At 47.3% G+C, this 25,741-nt stretch overlaps 1 protein-coding gene and 2 non-coding genes across 4 annotated transcripts in view; all 3 read left to right on the top strand.

Annotated features, from left to right (window-relative positions):
• Nucleotides 1-25,741, top strand: part of LOC134957493 (armadillo-like helical domain containing protein 1) — a 468,225-nt gene that overhangs the window by 386,874 nt on the left and 55,610 nt on the right. The window lies entirely within an intron of this gene.
• Nucleotides 1,336-1,451, top strand: LOC134959516 (U5 spliceosomal RNA). Its single transcript, XR_010187542.1, has one exon. It is a non-coding gene; the product is annotated as a U5 spliceosomal RNA (small nuclear RNA).
• Nucleotides 22,519-22,633, top strand: LOC134959425 (U5 spliceosomal RNA). Its single transcript, XR_010187463.1, has one exon. It is a non-coding gene; the product is annotated as a U5 spliceosomal RNA (small nuclear RNA).

The following is a 25,741-nucleotide window of genomic DNA, read 5'->3' as shown; positions in this document are numbered from 1 at the left end:
TCCACAAGGAAGGTGGGCTCATCTTGGGCGGCTGCCGAGGGGTCTCGGCTTTACAACTTTGCCGAGCTGCAACTTGGTCAGGGTCAAATACCTTTGTAAAATTTTACAAATTTGACACCCTGGCTGAGGAGGACCTTGAGTTTTCTCATTCGGTGCTGCAGAGTCATCTGCACTCTCCCGCCCGTTTGGGAGCTTTGGTATAATCCCCATGGTCCTTACGGAGTTCACAGCATCCACTAGGACATCAGAGAAAATAAGAATTTACTCACCGGTAATTCTATTTCTCGTAGTCCGTAGTGGATGCTGGGCGCCCATCCCAAGTGCGGATTGTCTGCAATACTTGTACATAGTTATTGTTAACTAATCGGGTTATTGTTGTGAGCCATCTATTCAGAGGCTCCTCTGTTATCATGCTGTTAACTGGGTTTCATATCACAAGTTGTACGGTGTGATAGGTGTGGCTGGTATGAGTCTTACCCGGGATTCAAAATCCTTCCTTATTGTGTCAGCTCTTCCGGGCACAGTATCCTAACTGAGGTCTGGAGGAGGGTCATAGGGGGAGGAGCCAGTGCACACCAGGTAGTCCTAAAGCTTTCTATTTGTGCCCAGTCTCCTGCGGAGCCGCTATTCCCCATGGTCCTTACGGAGTTCCCAGCATCCACTACGGACTACGAGAAATAGAATTACCGGTGAGTAAATTCTTATTTTCTTGTCCTGTTTGTTGGAAAATGTAACCATGATCAGAAGTAGTTAGTTTTACTGTTTACAATTTTTTGGGTTTTGTTTTCTGTTTACAGTGAAAGGCTTTTTTTCTGTCTCCCTCCTGGCTGGCTGACCAACGCTGAGCTTATTTACTAGTGAAATTCAGAAATTGGTAATTTTTCATGAGTCGTTTAGAATTTGACATTAAATTTTGATTTTTTTTTTAATTAGAAAAATTGTGGAATTCAATGATTGTTCTATCATAGATGAGTCTTCTGTATACTCTATTGCTGGGATGTTATTCCAGCACTGTTACAACATGGTGATGTCTATAGGCACTCTAGCAAGTTGAAGAACTGGTTTTAAATTACTGTTCGACCATTCGAAATTTAAATCTCTTTGGTAGCCTCATTTGCATTCTTCCCTATGATGCATTTGATACATTTCAAGGTTGTTGTTTTTTTTATAGTATTTTGCAATTGAAATATTGTCCTTTTTTTTTTAACTGATATGTTGTAAATATAATAGGATTGTATTGGTTATATTTGAAAATTGTTATACATTTTTGTTGTCTTCTCTCTTGGTAAACTGAGGTATGTTTGGGGGAAATAATCATGGCACTTCTCTATTAGTATACTCTGGTTTCTCTTCAGTTTAAAGAAATCTTTTGCCTTTTAATAAAGATTTTTATGGAGAGGAACAACCATGAGTTTCATGTAATTTTTTGGATTCCTGGCAGCTGCTGGGCTTGTTCACTGGTTAATAAAATAATATAATTAGATAGTAGGTATTAATCTATGAAAGTAAACATTGAGGATACCTGCATTTCTCTTTCATCCACTAGGGGACACTGGAACGTTTTCATACAGTTGGGATGTGAAGTATGGAGACCGGAGGTGGTTCAATCTAACCTAAAAAAAATTATACACAGCCGGCCCCCCATCCCTCAGTTTGAAAAATTGTGCTAGGAGGTGTAACACAGAAGAAAGGAGCTCCTGCTCCACTTAGAATAATTCTTATAAAAATTGATCTGAGGCCGAGCCAGCCTATTTAAAAGGAGGGCAAAAGCTTCTATTTATTTAAGAGACAAAGACCCTGACTGAAGGGGTCGTCATCTCTCTCAGTAGACAGCAGCGACAACAACTGTGAGTAGATACTAGTAGAATAGCATCAGCAGGGGCACAGAGCTAAGGCGTCTGTGTTGCACGCTGTCTGTCAGAAAGATGTATTCCTCCAGGGCAGCGGTTTGTCAGGCTGCAAGGGAGAGCACAGTTAGCCGCGCACTGTAGTATTTACAGAACAATCCCCTTTCCATATATACCTGTAGCCGCGCACTGTAGTATTTACAGAACAATCCCCTTTCCATATATACCTGCAGCCGCGCACTGTAGTAAGGGTGCGGGGAAGGGGGGTGGGGTAGAAGGCAGCGGGGACCCGAACACTTTGTTAGCCACAGAGTTCCCTCAGGGTACAGGGACTCGGCAGCTCTATTCATTTCTAGCAGTCTGGCGCGTCGGATAGAGCCGCTCAGTAGGGAAGCTGATCTCTGAGTACAGCAGCGGACAGGGCAATCTCTCAGAGAGATCTCTCTGAGGGGATTTAATGATGTTAACTTAAAATTTAATTTGTGGCCATATTGGTTTTTTAGAAGTCGCGCATATGCAGGCTCTCTGAGAGGATCCTCCGCTAGCCAATCACAGAGAAGCAGATTGCAACATAAATTCTGCTGGGCAAAAGCTTTGCTGCTGCTGCTGCTGCTGCTGCTGCTGAATCTCTTGAAAAAAGGAATAAGTGCTTTTATTTGTCTTCCAAAGGACTGTACTGAAAGGTCCTGAGGAGGAGGAGCAACAGGATTACAATCCAGTCTACCCAAGCTGTTTTAACAGTGGGTGCTGTGGGGATTGCAGATGTCAGGCTGGTTTAAAAAATTTTTTTTTTATATTAGTTCCAGCTGTGTATCTAAACCAGTTTCACTTGCTCCCTATATCCCTATGGTCTTTCTCTTCCTACTTTAATTGGGTGAAAGCACTGCTGACTGTTAGTGGCGTGTATGTCAAATATGTTAAAAACCAGGGACGTGCAGTCAGCGGAGGCAGTGCCTTCCCTGTCATAATGATTAAAATAATAAAAAGAAGATATTTATACCACAGAGTCTGTTAAATATCTTTTAGTCTTTTAATCATTTTCCCCCTGCATCGTAGGATGGGAGGCATCGGGAGAGGTGCCTCCCACTGCTAACATTAAAGTCCGGGCAGCGGGGGGCGGGCAGGTGGCAGGGTGAAGCAATGGGCTCTAAAAGCCCATTGAAATTGTATGGGGAAGCGGCACCAGTACAGGTGCCTCAATGACAGGGGCGTGCATTCAGCCCACATGAATGCACGCCCCTGTCAGTCCCCAAGATGTGATTGGGTCAGTGGATCCACAATATTATTACACCATGAACCCCGCACCCACCGCCACCAGAGGTGCGGGGCATGGCACTGGGTTTTTTGAGCCCAGTGCTGGTTGCTGCTCAGAAGGGGGGACCCCATTAAAATTTTTGGGGTCCCCACTTCCTGAGGAATTCCAACCCTGGGCTGACTGGTTTGGGGGGTGTTTAATGCTATGGCAGGGGGGACCCCATACTGAATGTCTCCCCTGCTATGGCATTACTCTCCCTGTCTGGTTCAGCCTAGTGCTGGTCTTTGTAAAAGAAGGGGAACCCTATTTGTTGTTGTTTTTTTTGGGGGGGTGGCGCCAGTGCCTCACTAGTCACTGCCCTCACCGCACGTCATTGGTCAAAAGCACCAGCCAAGACCACCAAGACTTGTTACGTATGTTCAAAATGCGGTAAGAAGAGCACTAATGTTGGCAGTAACGGGGTGTGCAACTCATGTTTAGGAATGGGTGCCCAACCTGGGAGTAGTCGTCAGTCGGCTTTATGGGAAGGTGCCCTAGCTGATATTTCCAGAGAGATGGCGGAATCCCACAGGCAGCATTCGGAATGGACAGCAGGGTTTTCCAAGACTATGGAGGAATTCTTAATTAGAATAACTCGGCCCGCACAACCAGAAAAGACTGTGCGTAAGTCAGTGAAGAGACCACTCCCTATCCTACAGGAAGAGTCGTCGGAGGAGGAGGGTCTTGTAATTGATGATGAGGAAGGTGAGTCAGTAGAGGCAATATTGGACGTCGGTCCGCAGAAGGAGGATCCTGAAGTTAAGGGATTAGATTCTCTTATTGAGGCGGTAAAAAAGGTCCTTAACTTCAATGAGGAAGAAGTTAAGGAATCTGAAGGTTTTAATTTATTTCAGTCGCAGAAACCACTAGCAGCGGTTTTTCCAATTCCTCAGACTCTCCAGGTTCAAATGGGAGAAGCATTGAAGCAGCCGGATAAACGCTTCCAAATTCCAAAGAAGTTCGAGACCAATTACTCTCTACCCAAAGCTGTCATGTCTAAGTGGGAGGTTCCGCCGATTGTGGATGCCTCACTGGCTAGATTGTCAAAAAACGCTAGCAGAATAGCAATACGCATTTAGGCTTCGGCCATATCAGCTAGAAGAATTCTGTGGCTCAGAGAACGGCAAGTTGATTCTGACTCCAAAAAGGCAGTTGAGGCCCTTTTTAGGAGAGACATTATTTGGTCTGGAGATAGACAAGTGGATTTCTCAGGCAACAGCAGGGAAGTCTACTTTTCTACCAACAGCGTATCCTAGGACCACTTCACCGGCCAGAAGAAATTATTCGGGACCGGTATTTAACTCCTTTAGGTCTCAATTCTTTCGAGCCCGAGGAAGAGGTTATGGCAGTCAGGCTCGTGGAAGTAGAGGTAGAGGACGCTCCCAAGCTACAACCAAAAAGCAAGACCCTAAGCCTGCTGACAAGACCGTGGCATGACGGTCTTCCTGCTCACCTTGAGTCTCCTTTGGTGGGCGCATGGCTGAAAAGTTTTTGGGACACCTGGGCAGAAACTTCTCCAGAAGTATGGGTCAGCAGGATTATATCCCAGGGATACCAAATAGATTTTCTACAATGACCCCACAGTCAGTTCTTTACAACAGGTCTTCCTCTGTGTCCTCAGAAAGTGAGGGCCTTAGATGCGGCAATTCAGAAGTTACTTCAGACGGAAGTAATTATTCCGGTCCCGACTTCTCAAAGAGGAACGGGATTCTGTTCCAGTCTTTTCGTGGTACCAAAACCGGATGGGTCTGTCAGGCCAATCCTCAATTTAAAAGTTTTAAATCCGTTCCTGAATGTTTACAGGTTCAAGATAGAGTCAATTAAATCTGTTATTGCAGGACTGGAACAGGAGGAGTTTATGTAGTCCATGGACAAAAAGGATGCGTACCTTCATGTTCCGATTTGGAGCCCACATCAAGCTTACGCAGGATTTGCAGTGGACAAGAATCACTACCAGTTCAGAGCCCTACCATTTGGCTTATCATCAGCTCCGAGAGTCTTCACAAAGATCATGGCTATAATGGTTGCAAAATTGAGATTGTTAAGGGTAACGATCATCCCATATCTGGACGACCTTCTAATCAAGGCTCCCTCTCAGGAACAACTGATCCGAGATGCTCAGACCACTCATCAATTTTTGATTCGACACGGCTGGATCGTGAATTTCAAGAAATCCAACCTTCAACCAACACAGAGGATTCAATTTCTGGGTCTCATTTTAGACACCATACATATGAAGGTGTTTCTCCCAGAAGACAAGATTCGGGTTATCAGGGAAATGGTACGTCAGGTTCTGAAGGACCAGACTGTCTCACTGCATCTTTGTGTAAAGCTTTTGGGAAAGATGGCGGCATCTTTCAAAGCGATCCAATACGGCAGGCTCCATTCCAGGACTTTTCAGATGAATCTGATTGCCCAAGGGGCAGGCATGCACTGGTTTCTCCATCAAAGGATTCGCTTGTTGCCCCAAATCAGGACCTCGTAAATTTGCTGCTCGGCCACAGGAACCTTGCGGCTGGAAAGAGGTTTGGAATCTGGGATTGGAAGATTCTGACAACAGATGCCAGTCTCAGAGGATGGGGAGCAGTACTGGAGAACCATCAGTTTCAGGGAAGATGGTCACCACAGGAGAGCAGTCTCCCAATAAATATTCTGGAGTTGAGCCATCTACAATGCTCTTCTTCTGGCGGAAGTACTAGTGAGGGCGCAACATGTGAGAGTACAGTCGGACAATGTGACAGCAACGGCTTACATAAACTGTAAGGGAGGAACAAAGAGCTGCATGGCTTTAAGGGAAGCCACAAAAATTCTGTCCTTTGGCAGAAAAGCGCAGCATAATCTTGTCAGCAGTCTTCATACCAGGAGTGGAAAATTGAGAATCGGACAATCTCAGTATCCAAGATATGCATCCAGGGGAATAGTGTCTACACCCACAGGTTTTCGAGACAGTAGCGCAATGGTGGTGTCTACCACAGATAGACCTAATGGCCTCTCAAAACAACCAACAGTTACCAAGGTATGTAGCCAGAACGCGGGATCCAGCAGCCGAAGCAGTGGACACGCTGGCGATTCCTTGGTCATACGATCTGGTATACATCTTCCTGCCATTTCCCCATATACCTAGAGTGTTAAAGAAGGTAAAAAAGGGAAAAGTGTGGGTGATTCTAATAGCACTGGACTGGCCTCGCAGGATTTGGTACTCGGACCTGATGGGACTTCTGGCGGAAGAGCCTTGGAGGCTGCCTCAGAGGGAGGACTTGTCACAAGTCCCATTCCTTCATCCAGACCTGACCCATTTACGTTTGACGACGTGGCTATTGAGACCAGGATTCTAAGAAGCAAGGGTATTCCGAAATCGGCTATCCCCAACATGCTAGCTGCACGGAAACCAGTCCCAGTGACACATTATTATAGAATATGGAAGAAGTATATGGACTGGTGTCACCAGTGGTGTAAGTTTGTCCCAGTTGCCTGGAGGCAAGAAAAATATTGGTGCCCCCCCCCCTCCCCTCCCCCCATATATCACCCGTGAACCAATAAGATGCCGTTTTGAGAACCGAGTAAAATCGAACACGCTCATCTCTAATTCTAACTATATGAAGCTACTAAAAAACCAGTTGCAATTAGGCAGAACTATGTAGGGGTCCAACCACACACTACATAGATCTGCTCAGTCACTCACAATGCTGATTATTTCTCTGACAATTAACTTGCAAGTGTCATATCCAGGATTAGAACCCACAACCTATTACACTGAAAGCATGCACCTTACTGATGGAGATATCTGCTCTTGCACAGGATGTGTGAGAATTCTAACTATATGAACTTACTTGTAATTGTCAGAGAAATAACTTCATATACAGTAGTTAGAATTCTCATGCTTCCTTTATAGGAGCAATTAGCTTCATCAGTAAGGTGTCTGCTTCCAGTATATCTATAATAAAGAGGGCGTGATTGTAAGGTGCAGTGACTAGTGGAGAAGTCGGCAACAGTAGAGATACCGGCTGCTGTCAATTAACTTAATTGATTAATGTCGCTGAACACACGGAACAGGAGGAGAGGTGCCCCCTTTCAAAGCAGGAGCCCGGTGGCAGCTGACTCCGTTGCCTCCCAGAGTTCTGCCTCTGGGTGTCACTCTAAGGGGTGGAGCTCCAAGGAATTCCGCCTCTATAGACTTTTACGATTTCTTCAAGCTGGACTAGACGGGGGTTTGAGGTTGGGATCCTTGAAGGTACAAGTCTCTGCCCTCTCTATTCTGTTTCAACAACGTCTGGGGTCCTTGCAGGAGGTTCAGACGTTTTTGCAGGGTGTGTTGAGAATTTAACCATTGTTTCATCCCCCCACGACCCCGTGGGATCCGCAATTTTCAAGCTGGTAGACACAGCGGATCTTAAATATATATACTGGAAAGATACCCTGTTATTAGCTTTGGCATCAGCAAAAAGGTTCTCGGAGTTGGGAGCTTTGTCGTGTAAGAGTCCTTTCCTCGTTTTTCACGAAGACAGAGCGGGACTCCGTACAAGAGCAGAGTTTCTACCTAAGGTGGTTTCTTGTTTCCACATTAACCAGCCCATTGTTGTTCCCTCCTTCCAGGTATTGGCGGAGGGGGAATTGTCTTTGGATGTGGTCAGAGCCTTGAGGATTTATGTACAGGCTACATCCTCTATAAGAAAGTCTGACTCGATGTTTCGTACGATGGGCCCAAGAAGGGTTGGCTGGCTTCAAAGCAGACTCTAGCCAGATGGATACGGTTTGCCATCCGACAAGCTTATATCACTAAGGGTAAGAGAGTTCCATTTCGGGTAGGTGCTCATACCACCAGATCAGTGGGCGCTTCGACGGTGGCGGCTAGAGGAGCCTCCACTACTCAACTTTGCAGGGTGACAACGTGGTCATCTGCACACACGTTCACTCGTTTCTATAAGTTTGATACTTTTGCATCCAGGGATACAAGTTTTGGACGTTTGGTTCTGCAGGCTTCAGACAGCACTCCCGCCCATGGGAGTATCTTTGGGACGTCCCTAACTGTATGAAGAAGTTCCAGTGTTCCCTAGTGGATGAAAGAGCTCCTTAATCCACTCTGGGACACTGGACGCCCATCTCTGTGCTTTCAACCCGCAGTGTTCTTGTTAAATTTAGTTCAAACAGTTTGAATTATTCAGTTAGTGGTTCTTGTTAGCTGTTTGACTTGTTGCTATGGTTGGTTCCTCTCCATAGGGCTTTGTTTTCAATTTCATGTTCCCTCTTCTCTCAAATTTTTCAAACTGAGGGATGCGGGGCGTGAAGGGGGAGGAGCTGGCTGTGAATACATTTTCTCTAACGTCCTAAGTGGATGCTGGGGACTCCGTAAGGACCATGGGGAATAGCGGCTCCGCAGGAGACGGGGCACAAAAGTAAAAGCTTTAGGACTACCTGGTGTGCACTGGCTCCTCCCCCTATGACCCTCCTCCAAGCCTCAGTTAGATTTTTGTGCCCGAACGAGAAGGGTGCACACTAGGTGGCTCTCCTGAGCTGCTTAGTGAAAAGTTTAGTTTTAGGTTTTTTATTTTCAGTGAGACCTGCTGGCAACAGGCTCACTGCACCGAGGGACTAAGGGGAGAAGAAGCGAACTCACCTGCGTGCAGAGTGGATTGGGCTTCTTAGGCTACTGGACATTAGCTCCAGAGGGACGATCACAGGCCCAGCCATGGATGGGTTCCAGAGCCGTGCCGCCGGCCCCCTTACAGAGCCAGAAGACTGAAGAGGTCCGGGAAATCGGCGGCAGAAGACGTCCTGTCTTCAATAAGGTAGCGCACAGCACCGCAGCTGTGCGCCATTGCTCTCAGCACACTTCACACTCCGGTCACTGAGGGTGCAGGGCGCTGGGGGGGGACGCCCTGAGACGCAATAAAAACACCTTAGATGGCTAAAAATACATCACATATAGCTCCTGGGCTATATGGATGCATTTAACCCCTGCCAGTTTTTCCTTAAAAAAGCGGGAGAAAGGCCGCCGAGAAGGGGGCGGAGCCTATCTCCTCAGCACACAAGCGCCATTTTCTCTCACAGCTCCGTTGGAGGGAAGATCCCTGACTCTCCCCTGCAGTCCTGCACTACAGAAACAGGGTAAAACAAGAGAGGGGGGGCACTAAATTTGGCAGATTAATAATACAGCAGCTATATAAGGGAAAAACACTTATATAAGGTTATCCCTGTATATATATAGCGCTCTGGTGTGTGCTGGCAAACTCTCCCTCTGTCTCCCCTCTGTCCTCTATCAGAGCATTCCCTGTGTGTGTGCTGTGTGTCGGTACGTTGTGTCGACATGTATGAGGAGGAAAATGGTATGGAGGCGGAGCAATTGCCTGTAATAGTGATGTCACCCCCTAGGGAGTCGACACCTGACTGGATGGTCGTATGGAAGGAATTACGTGATAGCGTCAGCACTTTACAAAAGACTGTTGACGACATGAGACAGCCGGAAAAACAGTTAATACCTGTCCAGGCGTCTCAAACACCGTCAGGGGCTCTAAAGCGCCCGTTACCTCAGATGGTCGACACAGACCCAGACACGGACACTGACTCCAGTGTCGACGGTGAGGAAACAAACGTATTTTCCAGTAGGGCCACACATTACATGATCACGGCAATGAAGGAGGTTTTGAACATTTCTGATACTACAAGTACCACAAAAAAGGGTATTATGTGGGGTGTGAAAAAACTACCCATAGTTTTTCCTGAATCAGATGAATTAAATGAGGTGTGTGATGAAGCGTGGGTTTCCCCCGATAAAAAAACTGCTAATTTCTAAAAAATGATTGGCATTATACCCTTTCCCGCCAGAGGTTAGGGCGCGTTGGGAAACACCCCCTAGGGTAAATAAGGCGCTCACACGCTTATCAAAACAAGTGGCGTTACCGTCTCCGGATACGGCCGCCCTCAAGGAGCCAGCTGATAGAAAGCTGGAAAATATCCTAAAAAGTATATACACACATACTGGTGTTATACTGAGACCAGCAATCGCCTCAGCCTGGATGTGCAGTGCTGGGGTGGCTTGGTCGGATTCCCTGACTGAAAATATTGATACCCTGGACAGGGACAGTATATTATTGACTATAGAGCATTTAAAGGATGCATTTCTATATATGCGAGATGCACAGAGGGATATTTGCACTCTGGCATCAAGAGTAAGTGCGCTGTCCATTTCTGCCAGAAGAGGGTTATGGACGCGACAGTGGTCAGGTGATGCGGATTCCAAACGGCATATGGAAGTATTGCCGTATAAAGGGGAGGAGTTATTTGGGGTCGGTCTATCGGACCTGGTGGCCACGGCAACGGCTGGGAAATCCACCTTTTTACCCCAGGTCACCTCTCAGCAGAAAAAGACACAGTCTTTTCAGGCTCAATCCTTTCGTCCCCATAAGGGCAAGCGGGCAAAAGGCCACTCATATCTGCCCCGGGGCAGAGGAAGGGGAAAAAGACTGCAGCAGGCAGCCTCTTCCCAGGAACAGAAGCCCTCCCCCGCTTCTGCCAAGTCCTCAGCATGACGCTGGGGCCTTACAAGCGGACTCAGGTACGGTGGGGGGTCGTCTCAAGAATTTCAGCGCGCAGTGGGCTCACTCGCAAGTGGACCCCTGGATCCTGCAGGTAGTATCTCAGGGGTACAAATTGGAATTCGAGACGTCTCCCCCTCGCCGGTTCCTGAAGTCTGCTTTACCAACGTCTCCCTCCGACAGGGAGGCGGTATTGGAAGCCATTCACAAGCTGTATTCCCAGCAGGTGATAATCAAGGTACCCCTCCTACAACAGGGAAAGGGGTATTATTCCACGCTGTTTGTGGTACCGAAGCCGGACGGCTCGGTGAGACCTATTTTAAATCTGAAATCCTTGAACACTTACATACAAAGGTTCAAATTCAAGATGGAGTCACTCAGAGCAGTGATAGCGAACCTGGAAGAAGGGGACTATATGGTGTCTCTGGACATCAAGGATGCTTACCTCCATGTCCCAATTTGCCCTTCTCACCAAGGGTACCTCAGGTTTGTGGTACAGAACTGTCACTATCAGTTTCAGACGCTGCCGTTTGGATTGTCCACGGCACCCCGGGTCTTTACCAAGGTAATGGCCGAAATGATGATTCTTCTTCGAAGAAAAGGCGTCTTAATTATCCCTTACTTGGACGATCTCCTGATAAGGGCAAGGTCCAGGGAACAGTTAGAGGTCGGAGTAGCACTATCTCAAGTAGTGCTACGACAGCACGGGTGGATTCTAAATATTCCAAATTTAGCAGCTGATTCCGACGACACGTCTGCTGTTCCTAGGGATGATTCTGGACACAGTCCAGAAAAAGGTGTTTCTCCCGGAGGAGAAAGCCAGGGAGTTATCCGAGCTAGTCAGGAACCTCCTAAAACCAGGCCAAGTGTCAGTGCATCAATGCACAAGGGTCCTGGGAAAAATGGTGGCTTCTTACGAAGCGATTCCATTCGGCAGATTCCACGCAAGAACTTTTCAGTGGGATCTGCTGGACAAATGGTCCGGATCGCATCTTCAGATGCATCAGCGGATAACCCTGTCTCCAAGGACAAGGGTGTCTCTCCTGTGGTGGTTGCAGAGTGCTCATCTTCTAGAGGGCCGCAGATTCGGCATTCAGGACTGGGTCCTGGTGACCACGGATGCCAGCCTGAGAGGCTGGGGAGCAGTCACACAGGGAAGAAATTTCCAGGGCTTGTGGTCAAGCCTGGAGACATCACTTCACATAAATATCCTGGAGCTAAGAGCCATCTACAATGCTCTGAGCCTAGCAAGACCTCTGCTTCAAGGTCAGCCGGTGCTGATCCAGTCGGACAACATCACGGCAGTCGCCCACGTAAACAGACAGGGCGGCACAAGAAGCAGGAGGGCAATGACAGAAGTTGCAAGGATTCTTCGCTGGGCAGAAAATCATGTGATAGCACTGTCAGCAGTGTTCATTCCGGGTGTGGACAACTGGGAAGCAGACTTCCTCAGCAGACACGACCTCCACCCGGGGGAGTGGGGACTTCACCCAGAAGTCTTCCACATGATTGTGAACCGTTGGGAAAGACCAAAGGTGGACATGATGGCGTCCCGCCTCAACAAAAAACTAGACAGATATTGCGCCAGGTCAAGGGACCCTCAGGCAATAGCTGTGGACACTCTGGTAACACCATGGGTGTACCAGTCAGTGTATGTGTTCCCTCCCCTGCCTCTCATACCCAAGGTACTGAGGATCATAAGAAGGGACTATACTCGTGGCTCCGGATTGGCCAAGAAGGACTTGGTACCCGGAACTTCAAGAGATGCTCACAGAGGACCCGTGGCCTCTACCTCTAAGAAAGGACCTGCTCCAGCAGGGACCCTGTCTCTTCCAAGACTTACCGCGGCTGCGTTTGACGGCATGGCGGTTGAACGCCGGATCCTGAAGGAAAAAGGCATTCCGGATGAAGTCATCCCTACCCTGATCAAAGCCAGGAAGGATGTAACCATACAACATTATCACTGTATTTGGCGTAAATATGTTGCGTGGTGCGAGGCCAGGAAGGCCCCTACAGAGGAATTTCAACTGGGTCGTTTCCTGCATTTCCTACAAACAGGACTGTCTATGGGCCTAAAATTAGGGTCCATTAAGGTTCAAATTTCGGCCCTGTCGATTTTCTTCCAAAAATAACTGGCTTCAGTTCCTGAAGTACAGACGTTTGTCAAGGGGGTACTGCATATACAACCTCCTTTTGTGCCTCCAGTGGCACCTTGGGATCTAAATGTAGTTTTGGGATTCCTAAAATCACATTGGTTTGAACCACTTTCCACTGTGGACTTAAAATATCTCACATGGAAGGTGGTAATGCTGTTAGCCCTGGCTTCAGCCAGGCATGTCTCAGAATTGGCGGCTTTATCCTATAAAAGCCCTTACCTAATTTTTCATACGGACAGGGCAGAATTGAGGACTCGTCCTCAATTTCTCCCTAAGGTGGTTTCAGCATTTCACTTGAACCAGCCTATTGTGGTGCCTGCGGCTACTAGGGACTTGGAGGACTCCAAGTTGCTGGACGTAGTCAGGGCCCTGAAAATATATGTTTCCAGGACGGCTGGAGTCAGAAAATCTGACTCGCTATTTATCCTGTATGCACCCAACAAGCTGGGTGCTCCTGCTTCTAAGCAGACTATTGCTCGCTGGATTTGTAGTACAATTCAGCTTGCACATTCTGTGGCAGGCCTGCCACAGCCAAAATCTGTAAATGCCCATTCCACAAGGAAGGTGGGCTCATCTTGGGCGGCTGCCCGAGGGGTCTCGGCTTTACAACTTTGCCGAGCAGCTACTTGGTCAGGGGCAAACACGTTTGCTAAATTCTACAAATTTGATACCCTGGCTGAGGAGGACCTGGAGTTCTCTCATTCGGTGCTGCAGAGTCATCCGCACTCTCCCGCCCGTTTGGGAGCTTTGGTATAATCCCCATGGTCCTTACGGAGTCCCCAGCATCCACTTAGGACGTTAGAGAAAATAAGAATTTACTTACCGATAATTCTATTTCTCATAGTCCGTAGTGGATGCTGGGCGCCCATCCCAAGTGCGGATTGTCTGCAATACTTGTACATAGTTATTGTTACAAAAATCGGGTTATTATTGTTGTGAGCCATCTTTTCAGAGGCTCCTCTGTTATCATGCTGTTAACTGGGTTCAGATCACAGGTTGTACGGTGTGATTGGTGTGGCTGGTATGAGTCTTACCCGGGATTCAATATCCTTCCTTATTGTGTACGCTCGTCCGGGCACAGTATCCTAACTGAGGCTTGGAGGAGGGTCATAGGGGGAGGAGCCAGTGCACACCAGGTAGTCCTAAAGCTTTTACTTTTGTGCCCAGTCTCCTGCGGAGCCGCTATTCCCCATGGTCCTTACGGAGTCCCCAGCATCCACTACGGACTATGAGAAATAGAATTATCGGTAAGTAAATTCTTATTATTTTTTTTTAGGTTAGATTGTGCCAACATCTGTTTGCATACTTCACACCCCAACTGTATGAAGAAGTTCCAGTGTCCCCGAGTGGATTCCGAGAAATGGATTTAACGGTAAGTACCAAAATCCTCTTTTTTAAGCAATGGTCGCAAAACATTGGTTCTGGAACTGATGTTTCTATTGTTTTAGATGAGAAACTGGATGGTGTCTCATCAATCAGTGGTATGAAACCATTTAAAGTCATACCATTGATTCCTATAATTAACGTTTCATGCATGCGCAGAAGAGCGACATGGCATTGGCCGGTTGCTCAGGCTAGCTGGCAGACAGTGCACAGCAGCCGAGCAGTACTGAGTCAGTGAGTCAGGAGGAGGAAACCACATGCCCACTTTTTTAGCTATATGCACTGATGGAAATATCTTTTTAATGAAATCATGCTGTATTTGCACAGGATAAAGGGGTTTTAAGGGGAGGTGCTTTAATAGCGCACTATGGAACGCGGAAGCAATATGCGTTCCAATGACGCACTTCCGCCGGGGAGAGCCACGAGGTAATAGTGCGGGCGGATACAGGAAACGGCGTGCGTTCCAGGGAGTTGGAACGCACGCCGCAATGTTAGGAGCCAGGGGCGGAAGTAGGAAGTGGCGTGTGTTCCAGGGTTTGGAACACACGCTGCAAAAGGCTATTTTAAGCCTGTTTATGATGTTTAAATACACTCATAGAGGACAGTAAATAAACGATTTGACTGTACATCATAAGGAGAGGATGGGAATCAGTGAAACTAAAAGGTTTAGATACTAATTAGGCTCTGCACAGTCTCGACCAATCAGACCACTCTGGTGGGAATACCCAGACCAGTTCTATTCCACCTTATACCTTGATAAAGGCTCCCCAGGGAGCAGAAACGCGTTGGTGAGCTGATTGGGGAGATTGTAGCAAACAGGTACTTTGTCTTTTGGATACTGCAGATCCAGAGAAGAACACGGCACCTGGAAAGATCGAGAGGTACCCGTGGGATACCACTATGCTTATTTGGGTGGACACTATATGACACCCCCATTTATCCGGTACGCTTTCTTGCCTAGTCATTGGTGGATTTAGTGTGCGAAATCCTGTTGCATTTTAATTTTTTGTGGAATCATTGAATAAAACTGTATTACACTATATATCTTCTTTTCTCTTCCAATTTTTGGGTTTATATGGAGTTGGTCTTCCATCAAGAGAAAGGAGAGAATTGGAACGATTGAGATAAAATAACGGACATTTGAGCCCATTTTTTTGAGACCGAACTGGATTTGGACTGTAACACTATAATTCCCAATACAAAGGGATTAGTGTAATCTTGTGACATATACATTTCTATGCTACTATACATATACTTTTTCTTGATTATACACCAAGAGGGTGCGCACAGTTGCTTACCATTGTTGTTGTTGTTGTTTTTATTCACATGCCCACAGAGGCAGGAAAAGATGGGAAAAGGAGCAACAATGAATTTAATTTGTTTTTTCTCTAACGTCCTAAGTGGATGCTTGGGACTCCGTAAGGACCATGGGGAATAGCGGCTCCGCAGGAGACTGGGCACATCTAAAGAAAGCTTTAGGACTATCTGGTGTGCACTGGCTCCTCCCCCTATGACCCTCCTCCAAGCCTCAGTTAGATCTCTGTGCCCGAACGAGAAGGGTGCACACTAGGGGCTCTCCTGAGCTTCTTAGTGAAAGTTTTAGTTTAGGTTTTTTATTTTCAGTGAGACCTGCTGGCAACAGGCTCACTGCATCGAGGGACTAAGGGGAGAAGAAGCGAACTCACCTGCGTGCAGAGTGGATTGGGCTTCTTAGGCTACTGGATATTAGCTCCAGAGGGACGATCACAGGCCCAGCCTGGATGGGTCCCAGAGCCGCGCCGCCGGCCCCCTTACAGAGCCAGAAGGCAGAAGAGGTCCGGAAAATCGGCGGCAGAAGACGTCTGTCTTCAACAAGGTAGCGCACAGCACTGCAGCTGTGCGCCATTGCTCTCAGCACACTTCACACTCCGGTCACTGAGGGTGCAGGGCGCTGGGGGGGGGGCGCCCTGAGACGCAATAAAAAACACCTTGGATGGCAAAAAATGCATCACATATAGCTCCTGGGCTATATGGATGCATTTAACCCCTGCCAGAATACATAGAAAAACGGGAGATAAGGCCGCCGATAAGGGGGCGGAGCCTATCTCCTCAGCACACTGGCGCCATTTTCCCTCACAACTCCGTTGGAGGGAAGCTCCCTGTCTCTCCCCTGCAGTCACTACACTACAGAAAGGGTTAAAAAAGAGAGGGGGGGCACTAATTACGCGCAGTATTAAAGATACAGCAGCTATAAGGGGAAAAACACTTATATAAGGTTATCCCTGTGTATATATATATATAGCGCTCTGGTGTGTGCTGGCAAACTCTCCCTCTGTCTCCCCAAAGGGCTAGTGGGGTCCTGTCCTCTATCAGAGCATTCCCTGTGTGTGTGCTGTATGTCGGTACGTTTGTGTCGACATGTATGAGGAGAAAAATGATGTGGAGACGGAGCAGATTGCCTGTAATAGGGATGTCACCCCCTAGGGGGTCGACACCTGAGTGGATGAACTGTTGGAAGGAATTACGTGACAGTGTCAGCTCTGTATAAAAGACAGTGGTTGACATGAGACAGCCGGCTACTCAGCTTGTGCCTGTCCAGACGTCTCATAGGCCGTCAGGGGCTCTAAAGCGCCCGTTACCTCAGATGGCAGATATAGACGCCGACACGGATACTGACTCCAGTGTCGACGGTGAAGAGACAAATGTGACTTCCAGTAGGGCCACACGTTACATGATTGAGGCAATGAAAAATGTTTTACACATTTCTGATAATACGAGTACCACCAAAAAGGGGTATTATTTTCGGTGAGGAAAAACTACCTGTAGTTTTCCTGAATCTGAGAAATTAAATGAGGTGTGTGATGATGCGTGGTTTTCCCCCGATAACAACTGATAATTTCTAAAATGTTATTGGCATTATATCCTTTCCCGCCAGAGGTTAGGGTGCGTTGGGAAACACCCCCTAGGGGGGATAAAGCGCTCACACGCTTGTAAGGGCTCTACCCTCTCCTGAGATGGCCGCCCTTAAGGATCCTGCTGATAGAAAGCAGGAGGGTATCCTAAAATGTATTTACACACATACTGGTGTTATACTGCGACCAGCAATAGCCTCAGCCTGGATGTGCAGTGCTGGGTTGGCGTGGTCGGATTCCCTGACTGAAAATATTGATACCCTAGATAGGGACAGTATATTTTTGCCTATAGAGCATTTAAAAGATGCATTTCTATATATGCGTGATGCACAGCGGAATATTTGCCGACTGGCATCAAGTCTAAGTGCGTTGTCCATTTCTACCAGTAGAGGGTTATGGACACGTCAGTGGTCAGGTGATGCGTATTCCAAACGGCATTTGGAAGTATTGCCTTATTAAGGGGAGGAGTTATTTGGGGTCGGTCTTTCAGACCTGGTGGCCACGGCAAAAGCTGGGAAATCCACGTTTGTACCCCAGGTCGCCTCTCAACATGAGAAGACGCCGTATTATCAGGCGCAGTCTTTTCGTGGACAAGGGGCAAAAGGTTCCTCATTTCTGCCCCGTGACAGAGGGAGAGGAAAAAGGCTGCAGAAATCAGCCAGTTCCCAGGAACAGAAACCCTCTCCCGCCTCTGCCAAGCCCTCAGTATGACGCTGGGGCTTTACAAGCACGGTGGTGGGCCCGTCTCAAAGAATTTCAGCGCGCAGTGGGCTCACTCGCAAGTAGACCCCTGGATCCTTCAGGTGATATCTCAGGGGTACAAATTAGAATTCGAGACGTCTCCCCCTCGCCGTTTCCTAAAGTCGGCTTTACCGATGTCTCCTTCTGACACGGAGACAGTTTTGGAAGCCATTCACAAGCTGTATTCCCAGCAGGTGATAATCAAGGTACCCCTCCTGCAACAGGGAACGGGGTATTATTCCACACTGTTGTGGTACCGAAGCCAGACGGCTCGGTGAGACCGATTCTAAATCTAAAATCTTTGAACACTTACATACAGAGGTTCAAATTCAAGATTGAGTCACTCAGAGCAGTGATTGCGAACCTGGAAGAAGGGGACTACATGATGTCTCGGGACATCAAGGATGCTTACCTTCATGTCAAAATTTACCCTTCTCACCAAGCGTAACTCAGGTTTATGGTACAGAACTGTCACTATCAGTTCAGACGCTGCCGTATGGATGGTCCACGGCACCCCGGGTCTTTACCAAGGTAATGACCGAAATGATGATATTCCTTCGAAGGAAGGGAATTTTAGTTACCTTACTTGGACGATTCCCTGATAAGGGTAAGATCCAGGGAACAGTTGGAGGTCGGTGTAGCACTATCTCAGGTAGTGTTGCGGCAGCACGATTGGATTCTCAATATTCCAAAATCGCAGCTGGTTCCGACGACTTGTCTTCTGTTCCTAGGGATGATCCTGGACACAGTCCAGAAAAAGGTGTTTCTCCCGGAGGAGAAAGCCAGGGAGTTATCCGAGCTAGTCAGGAACCTCCTAAAACCGAGCCAAGTCTCAGTGCATCAATGCACAAGGGTTCTGGGTAAAATGGTGGCTTCCTACGAAGCAATCCCATTCGGCAGATTCCACGCAAGAACTTTCCAGTGGGACCTGCTGGACAAATGGTCCGGGTCGCATCTTCAGATGCATCAGCGGATAACCCTGTCACCAAGGACAAGGGTATCCCTCCTGTGGTGGTTGCAGAGTGCTCATCTTCTAGAGGGCCGCAGATTCGGCATTCAGGACTGGGTCCTGGTGACCACGGACGCCAGCCTGCGAGGCTGGGGAGCAGTCACACAGGGAAGGAATATCCAGGGCTTATGGTCAAGCCTGGAGACATCACTTCACATAAATATCCTGAAGCTAAGGGCCATTTACAATGCTCTAAGCTTAGCAAGACCTCTGCTTCAAGGTCAGCCGGTGTTGATCCAGTCGGACAACATCACGGCAGTCACCCACGTAAACAGACAGGGTGGCACAAGAAGCAGGAGGGCAATGGCAGAAGCTGCAAGGATTTTTTAGCTGGGCGGAAAATCATGTGATAGCACTGTCAGCAGTATTCATTCCGGGAGTGGACAACTGGGAAGCAGACTTCCTCAGCACGACCTCCACCCGGGAGAGTGGGGACTTCACCCAGAAGTCTTCCACATGATTATAAACCGTTGGGAAAAACTCGACAGGTATTGCGCCAGGTCAAGGGACCCTCAGGCAATAGCTGTAGACGCTCTGGTAACACCGTGGGTGTACCAGTCAGTGTATGTGTTCCCTCCTCTGCCTCTCATACCCAAGGTACTGAGATTGATAAGATGGAGAGGAGTAAGCACTATATTCGTGGCTCCGGATTGGCCAAGAAGGACTTGGTAACCGGAACTTCAAGAGATGCTCACGGAGGATCCGTGGCCTCTACCTCTAAGAAGGGACCTGCTCCAGCAAGGACCCTGTCTGTTCCAAGACTTACCGCGGCTGCGTTTGACGGCATGGCGGTTGAACGCCGGATCCTGAAGGAAAAAAGGCATTCCGGATGAAGTCATCCCTATCCTGATCAAAGCCAGGAAGGATGTAACCGCAAAACATTATCACCGCATTTGGCGAAAATATGTTGCGTGGTGCGAGGCCAGTAAGGCCCGACGGAGGAAATTCAACTGGGTCGATTCCTACATTTCCTGCAAACAGGAGTGTCTATGGGCCTGAAATTGGGGTCCATTAAGGTTCAAATTTCGGCTCTGTCAATTTTCTTCCAAAAAGAACTAGCTTCAGTCCCTGAAGTTCAGACGTTTGTAAAAGGGGTACTGCATATACAGCCTCCTTTTGTGCCTCCAGTGGCACTTTGGGATCTCAATGTAGTTTTTGGGTTCCAAAAGTCACATTGGTTTGAACCACTTAAATCTGTGGAGTTAAAATATCTCACATGGAAAGTGGTCATGCTGTTGGCCCTGGCCTGGGCCAGGCGCGTGTCAGAATTGGCGGCTTTATCCTGTAAAAGCCTTTATCTGATTTTCCATTCGGACAGGGCGGAATTGAGGACTCGTCCTCAGTTTCTCCCTAAGATGGTTTCAGCGTTTCACCTGAACCAACCTATTGTGGTGCCTGCGGCTACTAGGGACTTGGAGGACTCCAAGTTGCTAGACGTTGTCAGGGCCTGAAAATATATGTTTCCAGGACGGCTGGAGTCAGGAAATCTGACTCGCTGTTTATCCTGTATGCACCCAACAAGCTGGGTGCTCCTGCTTCTAAGCAGACTATTGCTCGTTGGATTTGTAGTACAATTCAGCTTGCACATTCTGTGGCAGGCCTGCCACAGCCAAAAATCTGTAAATGCCCACTCCACAAGGAAGGTGGGCTCATCTTGGGCGGCTGCCCGAGGGGTCTCGGCTTTACAACTTTGCCGAGCAGCTACTTGGTCAGGAGCAAATACGTTTGTAAAATTCTACAAAATTGATACCCTGGCTGAGGAGGACCTGGAGTTCTCTCATTTGGTGCTGCAGAGTCATCCGCACTCTCCCGCCCGTTTGGGAGCTTTGGTATAATCCCCATGGTCCTTACGGAGTCCCCAGCATCCACTTAGGACGTTAGAGAAAATAAGAATTTACTTACCGATAATTCTATTTCTCGTAGTCCGTAGTGGATGCTGGGCGCCCATCCCAAGTGCGGATTGTCTGCAATACTGGTACATAGTTATTGTTACCAAAAAATCGGGTTATTGCTGTAGTGAGCCATCTTTTCTAGAGGCTCCTCTGTTATCATGCTGTTAACTGGGTTCAGATCACAAGTTGTACAGTGTGATTGGTGTGGCTGGTATGAGTCTTACCCGGGATTCAAAATCCTTCCTTATTGTGTACAATCGTCCGGGCACAGTATCCTAACTGAGGCTTGGAGGAGGGTCATAGGGGGAGGAGCCAGTGCACACCAGATAGTCCTAAAGCTTTCTTTAGATGTGCCCAGTCTCCTGCGGAGCCGCTATTCCCCATGGTCCTTACGGAGTCCCCAGCATCCACTACGGACTACGAGAAATAGAATTATCGGTAAGTAAATTCTTATTTTTAATCCTACCAGTCTGACGGACACTGGCCTAATATACTAGTGAAATTCAGAAATGTATTTTTTTATTTTTTTATTAATTCTTAAGAATTTGATGTTAAATGTTTGTTTATGAGAAAATGTGGAGAAAAAATGTTTTTCTTCTTCTCTCGTGGATGATTCTCCTGAATATTTGGTTGCCGAGATGTTATTCCAGTACAATACATCATGGTGTTTGTAGGGAGATGTAGTTGGCAACAGTCAAGATGCCGGCAGTCAGAAGACCGTTGCCGGAATCCCAAGACCGCTCAGTGGCCCTCATTCCGAGTTGTTCGCTCGCAAGCTGCTATTAGCTGCTTTGCACACGCTAAGCCGCCGCCTACTGGGAGTGAATCTTAGCCTATCAAAATTGCGAACGAAAGATTAGCAAAATTGCGAATAGACACTTCTTAGCAGTTTCTGAGTAGCTCCACACTTACTCGGCATCTTCGATCAGTTCAGTGCTTGTCGTTCCTGGTTTGACGTCACAAACACACCCAGCGTTCGCCCAGACACTCCTACGTTTCTCCAGCCACTCCCGCGTTTTTGCCAGAAACTGTAGCGTTTTTTCACACACTCCCATAAAACGGCCAGTTTCCGCCCAGAAACACCCACTTCCTGTCAATCACATTACGATCACCTGAACGAAGAAAAAACCTCGTAATGCCATGAGTAAAAAACCTAACTGCATAGCAAATTTACTTGGCGCAGTCGCACTGCGGACATTGCGCATGCGCATTAGCGACTAATCGCTCCGTTGCGAAAGAAAAATAACGAGCGAACAACTCGGAATGAGGGCCTGTATCCCAACAGTCACCATCCCGTACATAAGTATGCCGTTCAGGGTTAGCCTGTGGGAGGGTTAGAGTTAAGCTGTGAGATGGGAGTGTTAGAGTTAGGCTGTTGGTAAGGAGGGTTAGGGGGAGGGTAAGGAGAAGGGTTAGCAGACTTACTAAAAATGTGTCGGGATCTTTTCTGTACCCAACCCTTTGTAGTCACTTTAGCAAGTTGAAAGGACTTTTTTTTAAATAACCATTTGAGAATTTGAAATGTAATTCTTTCTTTGCTTGGTAGTGACATTTGCATATTTACCCATGATGCATCTGATACAGGGTTGTTGCTTTTTTTGTCACAATTTGTAAGTTACATTTTGAACTTTTAATTTTTTTTAATTTGTAAATATATTAGGATTAAATAGGCTATATTTCAAATTTGCTAAATTTACATTTGTGATGTCCTCTCTTTTGGTAAATTGAGGTCTGTGTAAATCTGGGGAGATAATCATGAAAGTTATTCAGTATATACTCTGGTTTCTCTTCAGAACGAATAAATCTTTCGCCTTTTACTAAAGATTTCCGTGGAGAGGGACAACCATGAGTTTCATGTAATTTTTTGATGCCTGGCTGTTGCTGGGCTTATTTATTGGTGAAATATAGACTATAATTTTGTGTGTGTGTCAGTCACGTTTCTGTGGTATTCAGGTAACACCCTTATGGGCCACCCTCTTCACTTGTTGCTGAGGCCCGCTGCTTTTGGGGAAGGCTGAAGGTTTTCGTTCTCTAGGTGAAAGCTTTAGTCGAACCCTGGGAAGAAAGAGCCATGAGGCGAAGGGAATTCTGAAGACCCTTGCCCGCTAAGGGGCCTTTTGGCTCCGGGTGTCGGTGATTTAAGGGGGCCTCGAAGATCCTTTTTCCCCTCAATCGGCCTTTTGGCTCTGAGGGGTTAGGGAGTAACAGGGCTATCCCCTTTTGGAGAGGGTCCTACACCTTAAGCTCGGTTTTGCACTGTTCACTGGGTGATGAAGCGCCGCACCAAAAAATAAAATAAAATGGACTATAACAATTGACTTAAAGACATAGTGGGGCAGATGTATTAACCTGGAGAAGGCATAAGGAAGTGATAAACCAGTGATATGTGCAAGGTGATAAAGGCACCAGCCAATCAGCTCCAATATGTAAATTAACAGTTAGGATCTGATTGGCTGGTGCCTTTATCATCTTGCACATATCACTGGTTTATCATTTCCTTATGCCTTCTCCAGGTTAATACATCTGCCCCAGTATTTGTAGAAATTTCTTTCTTGCCAAATACTTTGTTACCAAGATGATTGCACCAATTTTATCTGAAGGAAGTTAAATTTAGATTTAAGAAATGGACCAATGAGGCTAAGATGAAGCTCCAGGCCTGCTTCGACTGCACAGAAAGTGTGGGTCTTCGAAGCCTCTGCAACTTACCTGAATGACCTGACAGACACTGTCACATCCTACTGCGAGGACATGTGTGTACCTACCAAGACTTACCGCATTTACAACAACAAGCCCTGGTTCAGCGCCCAGCTCAGGCAACTTCGTCGGGCCAAAGAGGAGGCCTTAGCAGTGGTGACAGAGCACTATACAACCGAACTAAGAACTCTCTGACTAAAGAAATCAGGCTAGCAAAAAAGCGGTTCTCGGACAAGCTGACAAACGAGGTCTCCACCAATGACCCAGTATCTGTATGAAAAGGAATACAATCCATAACCAACTATAAGAAAACATCGAAGTCCACCACCATGCTCCAAGATCTAGCAGACAACCTGAAACACTTTTATTGCAGGTTTGCAAAAGAAGTCCCCTGCGACCCAAACAATCACCTCTATGATGCCCCGAACACTGACGGCCAACTCCAGGCACTGCAAGTCATCCAAGAAGAGGTGGAGGTACTGTTCAAAAGAGCCAAACCCAGGAAAGCTTCGGGTCACCATCTGCCCTGAGAGCATTTGCGGGTCAGCTCGCCTCCATATTTACCAAGATCTTCAACAAATTGCTGGAGCTACAGAAAGTCCCTTCCTGCCTCAAAAGGTCCACTATCATCCCGGTCCCCAAGAAACCCTCTATCACAAACCTAAACGACTACAGGCCGATAGCAAGGATGTCTGTGGTCATGGAAACATTTGAATGTCTGGTTCTGAATCACCTATCGATCAAATCGGTGTGTCAAGGATGCAGACAGCCTGGGCCTGCACTTCATTTTACAGCACCTAGACATTCCCGGTACCTACGCGAGGGTCCTGTTTGTCGATTTCAGCTCGGCCTTCAATACAATAATCCCCAGTATCCTCCACCCCAAATTACTTTGGCTAGGGGTTACTGAAGCTACCTGGTCCTGGATAGTAGACTTCCTGACAGATAGGACACAGGTGGTGAAAGCGGGGAAATTCACCTCCCAAGCGTGGTCCATTAGTACAGGGGCCCCTCAGGACTGTGTCCTCTTACCCCTGCTCTTCTCCCTGTACAGAAATGACTGCACCTCAGAGGCGCAATCAGTAAAGATCATCAAATTCGCCGACAACACCACCGTCATCGGCCTCATCAAGGATGGGGACGAATCGGCCTATAGACGGGAAGTAGACCAGTTGGCCCAGTGGTGCAGCCACAACAACCTTGAGCTCAACCCCCTCAAAACTATCTAGATGATAGTGGACTTCAGGAATAAGTCAGCTAGTGCAGCTCCACTAATGATTGCTGACAGTGTGGTATCGCTAGTGGACTTCTTCAAGGTCCTGGGGACCACAATCTCCCAGCACCTTAAATGGGGGTCCAATGCTGACGCCACTGTTGGGAAAGCGCAGCAGAAGTTGTTCTTCCTCAGGCAATTAAGGAAGTTCAACATCCCACAGAAGCTTCTGCTCCTTTTCTACTCCATAATTGTGGAGTCGGTACTGTACTCCTCGACACTGGTATGGTACGACTCCGCCAGCGCGAGGGACAGGTGCAGGCTCCAAAAGGTGGTCAGAACCGCAGAGAAGATTATTGGGCCGACCTTCCCTCAGTTCAGGACCTGTATCTGTCCAGAGCTAAAAAGCGGCCATCAAAGATAGTAAAGGACCAGCAACACCCCGGCCACAGCATGTCTAACTTCCTTCAGGCAGGCGTTACAGGGCCGTCCCCGCTGGGTCCACCGGAAGCCTCAAAAAATTATTTGGCCAAGCGGTCTGCCTGCTGAACTCCTGAACATTGACTGACTAGACATACATGTAACTCACTTGTGTCCCTACGGTATACCTATCTGTCTGACTTTACTTGCCCCCCCCCCCCCCCACACACACACACACACACACACACACACACACACACACCACCTGCTTATCTGATACCTACTTGGCTGTTGTATAGCAAACCGAAGACAAATTCCCAGTATACGCAAGTATACCTGGCCAATAAAGCGGACTGATTTTGTTTTGTTTTTTTACTGTTTGCAGTAAAATTTGACCATGATCAGAAGTAGTTTTACGGTTTCCCATTATTATTATTTTTTTTTACAATGAAATTGGATTCTGATTATGACAAAATGTTCCTTCGTATCTATTAAAATTATATTGTCAACTCTTGCAGTTTTGTTATCTTCCATGTTATGTTATGTGTGTACCACAGCATTTTAAGTACCAGGTTTTGACCAGGAAAAATTAAACTGGAAAGTTGAAGGTAGAAACTCTGGTCTGTAGTGCAAAGTGCACCCTGCAAGTGGTCTATTTCATGGGTTCTC

This window comes from Pseudophryne corroboree, chromosome 9 (assembly GCF_028390025.1).
Source record: "Pseudophryne corroboree isolate aPseCor3 chromosome 9, aPseCor3.hap2, whole genome shotgun sequence".
Classification (NCBI taxonomy): Eukaryota; Metazoa; Chordata; class Amphibia; order Anura; family Myobatrachidae; genus Pseudophryne; species Pseudophryne corroboree.
This window is presented reverse-complemented; position numbering and strand designations above follow the sequence as displayed.